Source organism: Prenolepis imparis, unplaced genomic scaffold, assembly GCF_030444845.1.
Source record: "Prenolepis imparis isolate NDT839.2.m4 unplaced genomic scaffold, iyPreImpa1.0 SCAF_2, whole genome shotgun sequence".
NCBI lineage: Eukaryota > Metazoa > Arthropoda > Insecta > Hymenoptera > Formicidae > Prenolepis > Prenolepis imparis.
In genome coordinates this window covers 3,521,225-3,538,515 of record NW_028141160.1, presented here as the reverse complement: position 1 = coordinate 3,538,515, position 17,291 = coordinate 3,521,225, and positions in this window count along the sequence as shown.

The following is a 17,291-nucleotide window of genomic DNA, read 5'->3' as shown; positions in this document are numbered from 1 at the left end:
TCCGATCCCGTTACTCGATCCGTATGAAAAGAGAGCTCGCGATAAGAGCTCTCTCAGATACCGTTCCGACTCCGCCGTACCGGAGCATCCTTCCGCCCGAAATAAGAGACCGAGGTAGACGAGTACGCTGCCTCTGCGGAGATAATCTCCGTGCTCCGAACTTCCGGCTTCCACCGTTCCCCGACTTCAAGGTAGAGTGTCCTCTGTCTCCCCCGAGATAGTCTCGGGAGTCCGGGGTTCCGACCGTGCCCCGCAAAAAGCGCGCTGACGTCAGCGGGTGGAGCTCCGCCGCCTTCGTCGAGGTTTCTCGACCGTCAGTGCGTTCCTCCCTCCGCTCCCCATACGGACGGCCGTGACACGCCGAGCCGTCGCGTCATTCAACAGATCACGGTCCGCGTAATCCTGCCGACAAAGCGGCCGACTACTACGCGCGCCGTTCGATTGCGCTCTCTTCGATATATCGAAGAGAGCGGCCGCTCTCAGCTGACGCGTTTTTCTACACGCGCCGACTCGCGTCGCGACAACACCGAGCGCCCCTCGCGCCGCCCCGACCCCGCACCTAGCGGGCGACGTAAACACAACCATCCCGCGATCACACACACACACACACACACACACACACACACACACACACACACACACACACCGGCGTACGTGTCAACCAACACTCCGAGGTGATTTAAAGACCCGCATAATATCCGGAGCTTTAACGACAGGCGTTACACACACACACACACCCACACCCGAACACTTGTAAATACTGACACCTAGATTTAATAAATTGCATATATTATAACCAAATACTACGTTCATTGTCTCACCCTTTTTACGAGCCCTGATCCCGACCGAGTTATTCCGAGCTCGCAAAAAGCGACCGTTACAGCTCATTCGCGCTATTTCGTAAAAATTTTAATTAATGCAGCAGTTTAGCATACTATTTAAATATTACTACTTAATTATATATTAAAATCGATATCTTGTGCCAGTGCTAAATATACGCATTACGCATTATACCAACGGTCCCGCCAATAACAAAAATTTGGCGCCATAAAGCTCATTCGCACTATTTCGTAAAAATTGACTATTCTATATTTTAGCATACTATTCAAATATTGGTACCTAATTAATTAATAAAATCGATATTTTATGCCAGTGCTAAATATACGCATTACGCATTACATCAACGGTCCCGCCAATAACAAAAATTTGGCGCCATAAAGCTTATTCGCACTATTTCGTAAAAATTTTAACTATTGCAGCATTTTAGCATACTATTCAAATATTAGTACTTACTTATTTAATAAAATCGATATCTTATGCCAGAGCTAAATATACGCACTACGCATTATACCAACGGTCCCGCCAATAACAAAAATTTGGCGCCATAAAGCTCATTCGTACTATATTTCGTAAAAATTATCACTATTCCAGCATTTTAGCATACTATTCAATTATTAGTACGTAATTATTTAATAAAATCAATATGTTATACCAGTTCTAAATATACGTATTACGCATTATATCAACGGTCCCGCCAATAACAAAAATTTGGCGCCATAAATGTCATCCGCACTATTTTGTAAAAATTTTAACTATTCCAGCATTTAAGCATACTATTTAAATATTAGTACTTAATTATTTAATAAAATCGATATTTTATGCCAGTCCTAAATATACGCATTACGCATTATACCAACGGTCCCGCCAATAACAAAAATTTAGCGCCATAAAGCGCATTCGCACTATTTCCTAAAAATTGACTATTCCATATTTAAGCATACTATTCAAATATTGGTACCTAATTATTTAATAAAATCGATATCTTATGCCAGTCCTAAATATACGCATTACGCATTATACCAACGGTCCCGCCAATAACAAAAATTTGGCGCCATAAAGCTCATTCGCACTATTTCGTAAAAATTGACTATTCTATATTTTAGCATACTATTCAATTATTAGTACGTAATTATTTAATAAAATCAATATCTTATGCCAGAGCTAAATATACGTATTACGCATTATACTAACGGTCCCGCCAATAATAAAAATTTGGCGCCATAAAGCGCATTCGCACTACTTCGTAAAAATTTTTACTACTCCAGCATTTTAGCATACTATTCAAATATTGGTACCTAATTATTTAATAAAATCGATATCTTATGCCAGTTCTAAATATACATATTAGGCATTATATCAACGGTCCCGCCAATAACAAAAATTTGGCGCCATAAAGCTCATTCGCACTATTTTGTAAAAATTTTAACTATTCCAGCATTTAAGCATACTATTTAAATATTAGTATTTAATTATTTAATAAAATCGATATTTTATGCCAGTGCCACAGTATATACAGTAGCGCAACTCTCTCGATTTTGTGTTGGCCAAAATGGAGTGCGCATGCGCGAAGTAAGCGAGTTGCCCAGTAGTGCCATCTGAACTTCTCTCTCACTCACTCTTACTTGTTTCGGTCTCTCTCAGTCTCATTTTTTATAAAAACATTATTTATAGATTATTACTATATGTATTTTTACTATATTATATATATTATAATATTATTAATTATTATATAAAGTCTCTTTTGCTCTTTTGAGGTTCTTTCTTGTTTGTATCGAGGTGGATCGAGTAGCTGAGGTACAGACAGGTAAAGAATTTGGAAGAAAAAAATAGAGATATTAGGTATATATATATATGTATATGCATATTTATAAAAATATTTTTTAAACATTTCTTTGTTTATCATAAATATATAATATGTAATGTAATTTTTAGAATATTTACATTAAATCAACATGTTATTTTTAGGAAAACTAAAATACTTTTAATTTTATTTATTAATAAAATTTGTAATAAATATTTTATATGTGATTTGTAATAAATATTTTATATGTGATTATATTTTTGTTTCATAAATTTTATTTATATACTTCATATTAACATTATTATACAAAAATATATATTTAATAAATATAATTTTTTTATTTTATAAAAATATTGCATTTTATTATTTCTCTTTGTCACTTATTTATAGCGTGCAATTAAATTTTTGTATAATATATAATTTTATTATTTTGATACATATAATTAATAATACTATGATTTTTTTTATAACGATGTATATAGTTAATAATTTTTATATATTATATTTTTTTTTTTGCTTTTGTCTATTTTAACATTACACACGTCTCATATTATTTATTAATGATACGCTTTAGAAATTTTTATTTATTTTTTAACGTACATATTATTATAATAATTTTTATTTCTTTCTATTTTGTATTATTTTTGTTAAATTATATTATTCTGATATGTTAATAATGACTGAGTTAGAAAGAGAATGAGTTGGAGAGAGAACAAACAAGAGTGAGCGAGAGAGAAGTTTAGATGGCATTACTGGGCAACTCGCTTATTTCGCACATGCGCACTCCATTTTGGCCAACACTAACTTCAAAGGCGCCGACAGAGAGTTGCGCTACTGTATATACTGTGCCAGTGCTAAAGATATGCATCATACCAACAGTCCCGCCAATAACAAAAATTTGGCGCCATAAAGCTCATACGCACTATTTCGTAAAAATTTTAACTATTCCAGCATTTTAGCATACTATTCAAATATTATTACTTTCTTATTTAATAAAATCGATATTTTATGCCAGTCCTAAATATACGCATTACGCATTATACCAACGGTCCCGCCAATAACAAAAATTTGGCGCCATAAAGCGCATTCGCATTACTTCGTAAAAATTTTTACTACTCCAGCATTTTAGCATACTATTCAAATATTGGTACCTAATTATTTAATAAAATCGATATTGTATGCTAGTGCTAAATACACGCATTACGCATTATACCAACGGTTCCGCTAATAACAAAAATTTGGCGCCATAAAGCTTGCTCTCGCGCGATTTCGCAAAATTGATACTATTTCACCTTTTAACATACTATTTAAATATTAATATTTAATTGTACAAAACCGATGTCTTATGCCAGTGCTAAATATACGCACACTTAATATGGTGTAAATATACGCATTATACCATCGGTCCCGCCAATAACAAAAATTTGGCGCCATTTTGTTTGTTCTTCCTGGTTCTGGAAGTATTCGTATTATTAATATTAATAATTTGAACAAAATAAACATAAAAATGAGTGTAATTATCAACTGTTTTTATTTAATATATTTTCTTTTATTAAATACATTGATTCTGAATGTGTAAAATATATTAAATAAACAAAAAACGTATACTTTTTAATTGGTCCGAAAGTGTATAATATATATCTAAATGATGAAATCCGGGACCGATTTAAAACTTCAGTTTATTTCAGCCAGTATCATTATTTTTTATAATATATCTTCTCTTACTGTTAAAATATATCTGGCACTTTCAAAAAAATCATTAATTTCATAAATTTTCTTAAATTATAAAGAAAATTAAGAATGGACCTGGAAGTAACCATTTTACATATTTTATTAAATATCTCACAAATAAATAAAGCAATTTTAAAAATTCAAACGGGAAATGATGTAATTAATTGTCCCTCATCATTTTTCATAAAAAACGACAAGAATTAAAAACGGTCCCTGAAACATCCCTTAGACATATATATATATAGACTTCCGGTTCCGGAAAGTGTGAGAGTGACAGGTGTGAGAACGTGCGGTCGGAATTTTGTGAGAAGGTGACAGCTAGAGTGAGAGGAGAGTGAAAGAGTTGTGTGTGGGCTGTAAGAGAGGAAGAGGGGAGTTGATATTGATAAGGGGGAGAGGTGAGAAGTGGAGGGTACGGAGATAGAAGAAGGAGATTCAGTGGAGGTTAAGTGCCAGAGAGGCACGTGGCGGTGGGAGTGTAGCGGAAAAGTATAGTAGTATAGCAGACAGGTGTAGAGTCACTAGGCTAGGGACATAGTGACAGCGTGGAAGAAGCTTAAGGCATAGAACACAGGGTAAGATAGATGGGATAGAGTGTAAAGAATCGGAAAAACAGAGAGTACGGTAGATATGAGTGAGGTAGACAGGGAGGAAAAGCTAATGGAGGGTGAGGAGATGAAGAAGCGGGGGGAAGAGGGGAGGAAAAAAGTAGGGAGGCCGAAAAAAGTAGAAGAATTGAGCAAAGAGAGGAGGAGTAGCATGGGGTGTATAGAGGACTATGTGAAGAGGAAGAGGGAAGGGGCAGGGGTGGAGAAGGGAGAGGGGGAAGAATGGGCTCTGAGAAGAAGTAAAAAGGTGGATAGGTTACAAGAAAGGGGGGCAGGGGAGGAAAGGGAGGAGCTCTATATCATGATAAGGGGGATGGGAGAACAAATCATGGAGAGGCTCAGTGAGGAGCTAGGGAAGAGTAGAGATAAGGCAGAGGGATGAGAAATGGAAAGAGGAAAAGAGAGAGATAGATCAGATAATTCAAAATTTAGAAAAAAGATTGTTGGAGATGGAAGCCAAGTTAGAAAAGGTGGAAGAGAAAAGAGGGGGAGAGGAGGTAGAGGAAAAGGATGGGGGCGGATATAGAGAGCTGGAAGAGGCGGTAGTGGACAGGATGAAGGGGATAGGGAGAAAGATGGAGCTAAGAGAGAGAGAAGAAAGAAGGAACAACATTTTGATCCGTAGATTGGAGGGAGGGGAAGGGGGGTTAAGAGAGAGAATAGATAGAGTAATGAAAGAGATGGGAGTGAAAGTAGATTTAGAGTGGGTTAGAAAAGTGGTAGGAAGAGAGGGGAGAGAGGGGGAAATAGTGATAGCGAGATTAGGAAGTAGAGAGCAGAAAAGACAAGTAATGGAGAGAAAGAAAGGTCTGAGAAGAAAGACGACTAGAATCGAGGATGACCTAACGTGGGGAGAAAGAAGGATGAAGTGGAAAATAGGAGAAATTGCGGAAGAGGAAAGAGGGAAAGGAAATAGAGTGTGGACGGGATATGGATGAATTAGGATAAATGAGATATGGTGGAAATGGGATGAGGAGGAAGGCAGGCTAAAGAATTGGAAAGGAGAAAGTAGGGGAGGAACGGTAGAGAAGGAGGAAGAAGAGGAAAAGTGAGGGCCTAGAGAAAGCAAATAAGGAAAAAAGGATAAAAGGAACAAAAGGAGGGAAAGGAGAGGAAAATAGAAGGAGAAGGAGTGAAGAAGAGAAGATAGAGGTTGGTAATAGAGAGCGGGGTTGGAAGGGGAGGGAAGAGAGGAGGGAGTGGAAAGTGGGGTTCTGGAATGTGGCGGGGATCAGGAATAAAGGAGAAGGTTTCTGGAGAGAGGTGAAAAAATGGGAGGTAGTTTTTATGGTGGAAATCTGGGTGGATGAGAAGGGTTGGGATAAAGTTAAGAGGAATTTGCCGAAAGGATACAGGTGGGAGAAGCAGTATGCGAAGAGGAGGAATAAAAAAGGAAGAGCGATGGGGGGGATGATTATTGGAATTAAGAATGAGGGAAAGGTTGACGAAGTAATGAGGGTAGAAGAGAGAGGAGAAGGGGTAATGGCGATAGAGGTGAGGGTGGGAGAAGAGAGGTGGAGTATAGTGGGGGTATACGTGAATGGGGATATGGAGAGGAAAATGGAGATAATGAGAGACTGGTTAGAAGAACAGGAGGAAGAAGGACAATGATAGGTGGAGATTTTAACGCGAGGACGGGCACATTAGGAGATAGGAGGGAAGGGGGAGAGGAGGAGGAGGAGGAGGAGGAAATGAAGTCAAAAGAGGAGGAGGAAACTGAATAAGGAGGGAAAGATGCTAGTGGAAGGGTTGGAGAAGGTAGGGTGGGGAATCCTAAACGGGAGCATAAGGGAGGATGAAGGGGGTGAGTTCACCTATACGGGTGGGAGGGGAGAATCCGTGATAGATTACGTGATAGAAGAGGAAAAGGTGAGGGATAGAGTGTTAAAAATGGAAGTAGGGGAAGGTGTGGAATCGGATCACCATCCGCTGATTATGACGCTAGAAAGGATAGAGGATGGAAAGAGAAAGGTAAGAAAGAGAGAGATGGGCGAAAGAGGGGGAAAATGGACAGAAAGAGGAGGGGATAGAATTAGGAGTAGGATGGATTGGGGGGAAAGGGGGGACGAGGATATGGATGAAGAGTTGGAGAAAAGAGGGAGACAGATAAGAGAGGATTTAAAGGAGGGAGAAAAGGAGAATGGGGAAAGGAAGAAGAGGGGATGGTGGGATGAGGATTGTGAAGAAAAAAGGAAAGAGGTAAGAAGAATCCTGAGAAGATGGAGAAGTTTAGGAGGGGGTGGAGAAAACTACAGGAAGATAAGGGCGGAATACAAGCTGTTGTGCAGAAAGAAAAGATTAGAGGAAAATGAGGTGTGGGTTAGGGAGGCGAAGGAGGCGAGGACGGAGGGAGAGGTGTGGAAGATAGTGAATAGGGAAAGGAAGGGAGTGGAAGGAGGTGAAGGAAGGAATAGAGGAGGTGGAATGGAGGGAGTATTTTATGAGGTTGTTGGGAGGAGTAGATGGTAGAGTAATGAAAGGAAAGAAAGGTAGGGAGAAGGATGATGAGGAGAGGGATATAGGGAGGGAGGAGGTAAAGAAGGTGGTGGAGAAGTTGAAAAAAGGAAAGGTAACGGGGGCAGACGGGATTCCGAATGAGGTGTGGAAGTATGGTGGCGATAGGGTGGAGGAGTGGATGTGGGAGTTCTGCAACAAGGTTTGGAGGGGGGAAGGGTGGCCGGAGAAGTGGAAGGAAGGAATAATAGTGCCATTAGTTAAAAAGGGAGTGAAGGATAAAGTGGAGGACTATAGGGGAATAACGTTGATGCCGACGCTGTATAAGGTTTATGTAGGAGTACTAACGGAGAGGTTGAAGGAGGAGATAGAAGAGAAGGGAATGATTCCACCGAGTCAGACGGGATTTAGAAAGGGGATGGGAGTGATTGACAATATATATGTGCTGAATTAATTAGTGAACAGGCAAATAAGTAAGAAAGGAGGAATGGTAGTAGCAACATTCGTGGACTTGAGAGCGGTTTTTGACTCGGTGGACAGGGAAGTGCTAATGGGGGCGATGAGGGAGAGACGGGTCAGGGAAGGGTTGAGAAACAGGATAGAAGAGGTGTATAGGGAAACGAAAAGCAGAGTGAGGGTAGGAGGGAAAATAGGGGGGAATTTCTGGACGGCGAGAGGGGTGAGGCAAGGGTGCCCAATGAGCCCGCACCTGTTTAATTTAGTGTTGGCGGATGTAGAGGAGGTATTAAGGAAGGGAGGATGGGGTGGAGTAAATCTGGGGGAGGAGAAGGTCTATTGTTTAGCGTATGCAGATGACATGGTGTTGTTGGCGGAAAATGAGGAGGGGATGGCACACATGTTGGGGAAGCTAGAGGGGTATATCGATAAGAAGAAGCTGGAAATTAATGTGGGAAAGACAAAGGTGATAAGGTTTAGAAAAGGGGGGGGAGAATGAAATGGAGGTGGAAGGGGAAGATAATGGAGGAGGTGAGAGAGTTTACGTACCTAGGATATAAATTGAAATATAATGGGGGGCAGGAGGCACATGTGAAAGAGAGAGTGAGGAAGGCGGGGGCGGTAATAAGGCAGGTCTGGGGGATTGGCAAGAGAAGGTTTGGAAGCGACTGGGAAAAGAGAGTATGGCTGTGTGAAAGATTGGTAGGAACGGTGTTGGAATTTGGCGCGGAAATATGGGGATGGAAAGAAAGAAGGGAGGTGGAGGCGATGCAGGAAAGGTGGATTAGATGGACGCTAGGGGTGGATTGGTGTACACCGGGATACATGGGATGAAGTAGGGAAAGACAAATTCAGATTAGTGGCAGGAAAGAGGGCGGTGAAGTTCGAGAGGAAACTGGAAGAGGGAAGGGGGGGACTGCTGACTAGGAAATGCTTTGAGGAAATGAGAAGGAGGATTAGGGAAGGAAAAGAGGTGTCGGGATGGGAGCGAGAAAGAAGGGAGTTTTTTGAAGAGAAAGGGAAGGAAGTAAGAGAAATGGAGGAAAGCAGAGAAAGGGGGGAAGAGGGATGGGAGCAGCGGGATAGGGAGCTGCAGAAAGAGGAAAGGTGGGGGAAGATTACAGAGTCGAGGTATAATAAATGGTATGGAGAGATTAAAGAGGAGGGGGTGCCTGAATATCTAAGGAAGGATTGGGGGAAAGTAGGTGGAGGAGGATGATCAGATTTAGGATGAATAATGAGATGAAAGGGGCGAGGTACTGGGAAGAGGAAGAGAAGAAGAGGTGTCGGGTGTGTGGGGGGAGGAGGAGACGTGGGAACATGTGCTGGGGGAATGTGAAGGATGTAGAAGGGAAGGGAACTGGTGGGAGAGGATGAGGGAGATCTTGGAACAAGGGGGTGAGGGAGAGTGGTGGTTGAGGGAGTTAGAAGCGAAAAGGGGAGAAGGGAGGGAGGATAAAGATAAGGGAAAGAAGGAGATGGATGGGAGAATGGAAGGGTGAATGTGGAATGTGGAGAAAATGAGAAGGAACTGGAAGCCGATGCGTTAATTAGTTAGGGACAGCGCTCTCTCTCTTTTTCGAAGAAAGATAGATAGGGTAGGCTAAGTCGTAGATGCGAGCGAGTAGTAGAATTAAGTAATTGCAGCGAGTGGTTGTGACATGAGATAAGAGCGGAGTATGTAGGAATGTAAGGATGAGGGAAAAGAGAACGGAAGGAATGTAGGGGTGGTTAGTGTAATATAGTGTAATTTTGTAAGAGGTTCGGGAACGCTCCTCACAAAAGCGCCTTCAATCCCCAAGGGGGAGAATAAAAGTATCTATCTATCTATCTATCTATATATATATATATATATTATAATATATATTAAACAGATTAAACTAATATATATTTATAATTTATAACATAACCTACCTTTAGTAATGATTCACAAAAGATACATTTTGAAACATCTTTCACTTTATCATAGATAAAATTTTTATGAACTTTGCTTGTACATTTTCTGCCCATGATTATACATAAAAGTAAACACAGTAATAGAAATCTTTTGATACTAAAGTTTTAACTGTTCTGAGTTCTGACGTTCTGACTTCTACGTGTTTCTTATTAGTTATTAGCTCATTACGACTGAACATGTAAAGACCTAACCTGTGATGCCAGTTTCGAGACTATTCGAGATGCTGCACGCTGCCGGCTGCCGGCTGCTCGCTGCCAGTGCTGCCACACTACCAAAGTGTGTGGAAAGGAAAGGGGTAACGCGCATAAAGGAGCATTTTCATGGAGCGAAGAAAAGCTAGCGTTTCATCCCCTCTTCTCAATTTTTGACGAAATGGCTGTATTCAGCGAAGATACGCTCAAAGTTGGACACAAACCAACTTTTAGCGAAGCAACGTGCAAAGCCGAATTTGAAATCAAAGATAAATTTTGTCAGGCAGTATTGTTCAGAATTGAATTAAAATGGCTGGAAGGATTGAGATAGCGTCAGAAAGTACAAACGAAGTTAGTATATATTATATAGTAATAATATCATACTTATAGGTTAGGTTAGGTTCATTATTTCTTACTTATTAATATTATATTTATTTATTTGTTATATTATGTTAATTTGTATTTCTCATATTGTAGGAAACTCTGTCAGTCTCGTACACTTGTGGTGTGTGCGAGACTATTTTAGAAAATGAAGATGACAGGAATCATCATCCTTGCTTTGAAGCATATAAATACGTTTATATTGATGACAATTTTCATATTTATCCTCAATGCAGTGAGTATTAATGACATTCTTTTTATTACATATTTTATAAGTAGCATTAATGGATGATATAATGTGCAGATGACGGGCAAATTATCCGCAAGAGTTTGGTGAATGATGCGGAGGTTGTTGTTATGGAGACAACGTCGAAGACAACGCCAAGCCAAGCCCAAAGCCCAAGCGAAGAGACTAGCGATTGGCGAAACAAAAAAATTAGAGAAGAAGAACAGCTTATCGAGGAAGTTTCTAAGCGTCCTGCGTTGTGGAACTTTAAGCTTCCACTTGTAGAACGAAACCTGCAAATAAAAAAAAAGTTGTGGGAAGAAATCTATATGTCAATGAATGGTAAAGACCTCATGCATTGCACCTACAAAAGTTTTAATTGTAACCATAAGCCATAAAAAATTGACCAATCAGTTGATTGACGTTTCAGTTGATAATTCTTGTGGTCAAAGAATAATTGACTTTGAGATCAATTTTCTTACGGCCTTACAATTAAATTAAAATTTTTGTATGTGCAATAATCTTAACACTCTAAATTTATAGCTTTACTGAAATAAAATTTACTAGTATGCTATTAAACTATGTATTTTTGATTTTTTCAGGTACAATGGACATTCCGACGATGAAAAAAAAATGGAAATCATTAAGTGATTCTTTCAGAATCCATAAAAATAAGCAGCACCAACCGAGTGGCTCAGCGGCCGCACGAAAAAATACTTGGGCGCACTTTGAGCGGATGCAATTTCTTAACGATGTGCAGCTGGAAAACGAGTATGTATACATATAATTTATTTTTATGAGTGTAGAAACGTCACAATGCAGCAATACATGACATTTTTACTTACAATTATCGCAAATGTAATGCAAAACAATATGTTACAGTAGTACAACCAACATTCCACTGAACATTCCATCTGAAAATAGTAGTAATACTATGCCGGTTCTAACCCATGGGGCTCCGAGGGGGGTGCGGGGCGCGGGGGGTTCTCCGGGGCGAGGGGTATGACATCACGCGGGGTAGGGGTATCTCGTAGGCGCGAGGGCTGACGTCACGCGGGTGGAGGGGGATGTTTCGACAAAGGAGGGGGAGTTTTCTGAGTGCAATATTTGTAGATGGTATCTTTACGACTTTTTTATGAGGGTTCTTAGACATTTTCCCCAAAAATGTATAAAACAAGCGCCGATGATTAACAATTTTGTACCCTCGTTAATATAATTTTATTACGGAAGCGCCGATGTCCGGCTGCTCGAACTTGTCAACGGAGCGTTCTAGAGTTCATTAAAACTATGTTTTTCATTTTATGGACATTTTATCATTAGGAAAGGAATGAAGATTTTAAGCCGACGCTGCGACGAACATGTCAAACGTGATTTAATAGGCCTCTACCTATTTGCGTTGACGTTCGGCAGCTTTGTACCCTCGCGGAAAATCTCCCATAAAAACGAGAGCGAAACATTTTTCTTAATATTTTTTAAGGAAGAATGCAACGTATCGGCGCCAACGTTCGGCTGCTTTGTACCCTCGCAGAAAATCGGTCGTAAACGAGAGCGAAACATCTTCCTAAATATCTTTTTAAGGAAGAATTGCGATAATTTTGAGAGGGATGGGGGTTGAAACTTATGGAGAGAGTCTGTCTCCGCGTCAAAAAGTCTTTAGTATTCGTATAGCACAGATCAGAGTAAAAGAAATGGATGAAGATATTATTATGATTGAGGATAGTGATAATGACGAGGAAGTAATGATAGTCGAAGAAATTAATAATAGAATTGTAAATGTGATAAATGAATCTGATGATGAAGAAGTGATAGAGCCTCTGGAAGACTCTGATTATAATAGTGATGATTGTGAAGACTTTGCCGAAACAACTATACAATTTGTGGCACCGGTTGAGATGCTTACTATAAATGCATCGTTGAAAATGTGCGTTTTAAATTTGTTTTATGTACCTTGGGATAATATTAAACTGTGCACTAGCTGCTTTATAAGAAATGTGGAACTATTTCCAAACATTTGTGTTGTACGACAACATTATACGAGAATGTTTAACATAATAGAACAAGAATTGTGCAGCGTTTGTCGTGCCCCGCTATGTATGATATTTAGCCGGAACATGTGCTCGGTGTGTACGCATTGTAAGTATCAGTTTCTTATTTTTTTTAAATATATTCTAAAATAAATTATAAATTATTAAAATAATTAATAAAAATTTTCTGTTATGCAGGAGTCCCCGCCCAGCCGTCGCCTCCGCTTCTCACAGCACCTAGCATTCGGCCGCCTCACCGCCTCGCATCCACAATCGTCGGCTTTACCATAGCCACCTCCACCACCGACAATTTTTATATATTATGATATTCATTTATATTTTCATCTTTATATTTTCATCTTTATATTCTTATCTTTATATTCATTTATATATATTTTTAAAAATTTTATATCCATTTTATATTCACATTTATATATTCACATTTATATACATTTATATACATTTATATCCATTTATATTCTTTTAAACACACACACACACACACACAAATGTATAATACACATTTATTCATAATTAAAAATAATTAATATTAAATTAATATATTCATTTTAAAAATTCCTCTTCTTTTCCTTCACTGCGTCATCTCTCGCATGCGCCTCTCGCTATCTCTGTCTCTCGCGTTCACCTCGCGCTCTCTCTTTCTCTCCTAAGCGCTATCTCTCTAGCAGTCCCTAACCTCTCGGTCCCTAGCCTCGCGATCCCTAGCCTCTCGGTCCCTAGTCTCGCGATCCCTAGCCTCTCAGTCTCTAGCGTCACGTTCCCCCTTCTCCGCATGACGTCATCCCCGCAAGGACCTTACAACGAGCTACGTATGAGAGCTGAGACTGCTTACGGGTGGGAGAAAGATGGAGAATGGAAATGCATGCAAAAATTACATCATAATTTAGACTTTAAAAACTCTTTATTTATATATTTTTTCTTACATATTATGGACTAAAAATTAAAGCTGCCAGCTCACAATCGATGAGTTGATGTTTATTGAAGGCGTCGCTAGCGCGTATTACATTTGATACTTCTTTAGGATTCTCGTTACATTGGACGCGATATTTGAAAATTGTGTAAATTTAACATCGACTGTCTCGGTAATTTTAACCAATCGATCAAAAGATACATCAATGCATGGATCGAGATCGAACATACGGTGTAACGTCGATTCGATCATCATCATGCATACATTTGAAGATTCGAGACTTATGAGTTTGGCGTTGTTAATCGTATGAACTCGCATTGTTAGCAGTCCAACGCTTATAAAACTGTGAACATCATTAGAGTCGTTCCGAAGAAAATTTTAAAGTATCATCGAATATGAAATTTTTATGCTTTTATTCCATATATTCCTACAATTTTTTTTGAAGATCTTATATTGAAAATTATTGTACGGAATTCACAAATTTGACATAATAACTTTATAAAAGCGTATTTATTTCGTTTTTAAATCGGAATTTTTTTTTATGCAAAGAATAATATTATAAAATCGTAAATCCCCTTACTAATCTTGATCATTGAATAAATCTCACCATTTATCTACATTTCCCTTCAATCAGAAATTTATATAAATTTAAAATCATACTATATTATCGTATGCAATTAATTACAATTGCGATTTAGTGCGATTATTTATATTTATAATAAAAAATGGAAAAATGTTTATATTTGTTTTATTTGAATATAAATGCATAACGAGAAGACTAGAGGAGACCGGGGCTAGTAGGTTCAGTTCAAAGATATTATAAAATACCTCTTTTTGTTATAAAATATATTTTTTTTTGTTTTGAACACGCGTTTAGATTGATCATCACTAATTAAATAAAAAATATATTATATAACTAATTTTTATCAGATCTATATTGATGTTTTATTTTTTCTAATATAACAATATTGATATGTGTGCAATTGAAAACTATTAAAATCATCAAAAAAAGCCCGATCTCTAAAAGTTAATAAATTATATAATTTTTTCCGTGATTCACGTATATGGCACCACTGTGCGACATCTCTCTCGCGCTATCTCTCGTAAACACCTCACGCTCTCTCTCTCTCTCTCTCTCTCTCTCTCTCTCTCTCTCTCTCTTTTAAGCATTCTCATGATCCTTTCCGCAGGTATAAACAAAACAGCGTATGGCGTATAGCATTACGGTGAGCGCTGATGTCCAACCGCTCGAATTTATAAACAGATATTTATTACTACGATTTATCTGAGGGGATGGGGCTGAAGCTTATGGAGAGAGGGTCTGTCTCTGCGATGTTCATCACAAAGTTTAAAGCAGTCGCTGAGCTAAGTATCGCTAAGTGTCATCGAGCTAAGTTATTAAGTGCAGTGCAAAATGCCTTTTGGATCGGGAGACATTTTGGGCCCAAATTTTTTTTTTAACAAGAATATCCTTAGGACTTCATGAAATAATAGACATAATATCTTGGAAGACCCACCTGCTAGAAAATTTATTGAGGACTCTGTTCCTTATATTCACAATGCCGGTAAGTTTTTATTATTATATAATAAATTTTGTTTTATTAATATTATCTACCAAATTTTGTCGATTTTCAGAAAATAACCGAGGAATCCATCCAAATCGGTGGATACCTTAATCATCGGCATATAGAACAAGTACGAAATTATCGGTGGTGCGATCGGCGGGAATTGGCCGAGCTATGGGACGACGCGGAGGGGATCGTGGAATGGGCACAGGATTACTAGTGAGATGACGTCTTCTGCCTCAGAAAATTGTTCGGCGAGGAATCATATCCTCCCAAACCTGTCAGGGAGGAATTATGGGTCTAGTGAGTATCTCTTTTTAATTTTAAATATTATTAAAATAATAAAATAATTAATAAAAATTTTAAATTTTTTAAGTTGTTTTTATATCGCTAGTACAATAATCAAAGGGGTAGTTGTAAATTAATCGACCAAACTAGCCAAAATTTGTTTATTTAATAGAAGTTACAACGCTTCGACCATATGGTTGTGGTCCTTTTCAAGTATAAACTGAAATAATAATTAATTTAAAAAAAACGGTTTGAATACAAAAAACAGTAATATACATAAATGGATTTGCTATAAAATTTTGAGTACATACGTTCTTATTGAAACACTTCACAAATTTAAGTTAAAACAAATCATTAACATCTTGTTGAATTTTAAAGAGAGAGAAACATTGTATCAGTATGAAACTTTGTCAGTGACTGAAATATAAAAATAGGAAACCAAGCTAAACGACCTTTATTATTTTGTCATAGATTTTATTTAAGCTATCTGTGTCCTTTTGTAGGTTGATTGTATTATTGAATTTTTTAATATACAACATTTCCGCGATTTCTCTCTTTTTCACATATTTCTCATTATATAATATATTAGGTTTTGTCCAAATCAAATTCATGTCCGAATTCTAATTTATGTTTACTTATAACGGAATGATTGGTTTCATGCAATTTTATATTGTTAAAATGCTCTTTCACTCGAATACGTAAGCGCCTTTTTGTTTGGCCGATATATGACGCATTACAGTTTTTGCAATCTAATTTATATACAACATTAGTTCTCTGATCATTATGTAAACTATCTTTACCACGTTTAATCAATGTATTTAGCTTTTTTTTTGGTTATTTTATAGACGTTGAAGCCCATGCCACGCATAACACGACATAGATCATAACTCACATCTTTAGCATATGGCAATGAAATAAAAGATGTTCTGTCAGATTGTCCACTATTCATATCACAATCATTAATGTGATTACGAATTTTTTATACATTAATTCTTTTTTGTATATGTCGTTTGATGATGTGTTTAGGTTAAACAATTATTAAGTAAGATATCATTCACCATCTCAATGTTTTTATGATGGAAAATGTCATTGGATAGTAGAATGACATGATCAACCAGATTATAAATAGTATTAATTTTATATTTTAAAGGGTGGTTAGAAAAAAAAGTTTATATATCTTCCAGAACATGTAGGTTTCCTGTACCAATTAGTAATGAGTCTATTGTCTGAACGAATGATCGTTGTATTTAGGAAATTAATGGAAGAACTGACTTCAATTTCATATGTGAAATTTAAGCGTTGGTGGTAATTATTAAAAGTCATTAATATCTCATCTATTTTTGTACGTGGCAATATAGCAAAAAAGTCGTCTACATATCTATAATATATGGGGACAGTGAAACTTAACAAACTTAAACATTGTGTCTCCAAATCATCCATCACAATATCTGCTATGATAGGTGATAAAAGAGAACCCATCGGGCTGCCAAATATTTGTTCATAAAACTGACCATTGAAGCTGAAACTAGTTGAATCTAAAATCAATTCTATTGAATGTAAAAATTGAGCTAAATTGAAATTTGTGTTCTTAGCAATGTCAATCCAACGTTTTTTAACGGCATTTAAAACCAACTCTTTAGGAATATTTGTGAATAATGAACTAACATCTAAAGATATCATTATATCATTATCATTAATAAAAGTATCTTTAATATTTTTAACGTTTATCGCTCGTTTATCGCAGTCTGTAACCTTAACTCAGAAACGACTACGAGCGGCTCAGAAACGGCTTCGAACGAGTCAGAAACGGCTAGTACTCTGCGTTGATACCACTGCTT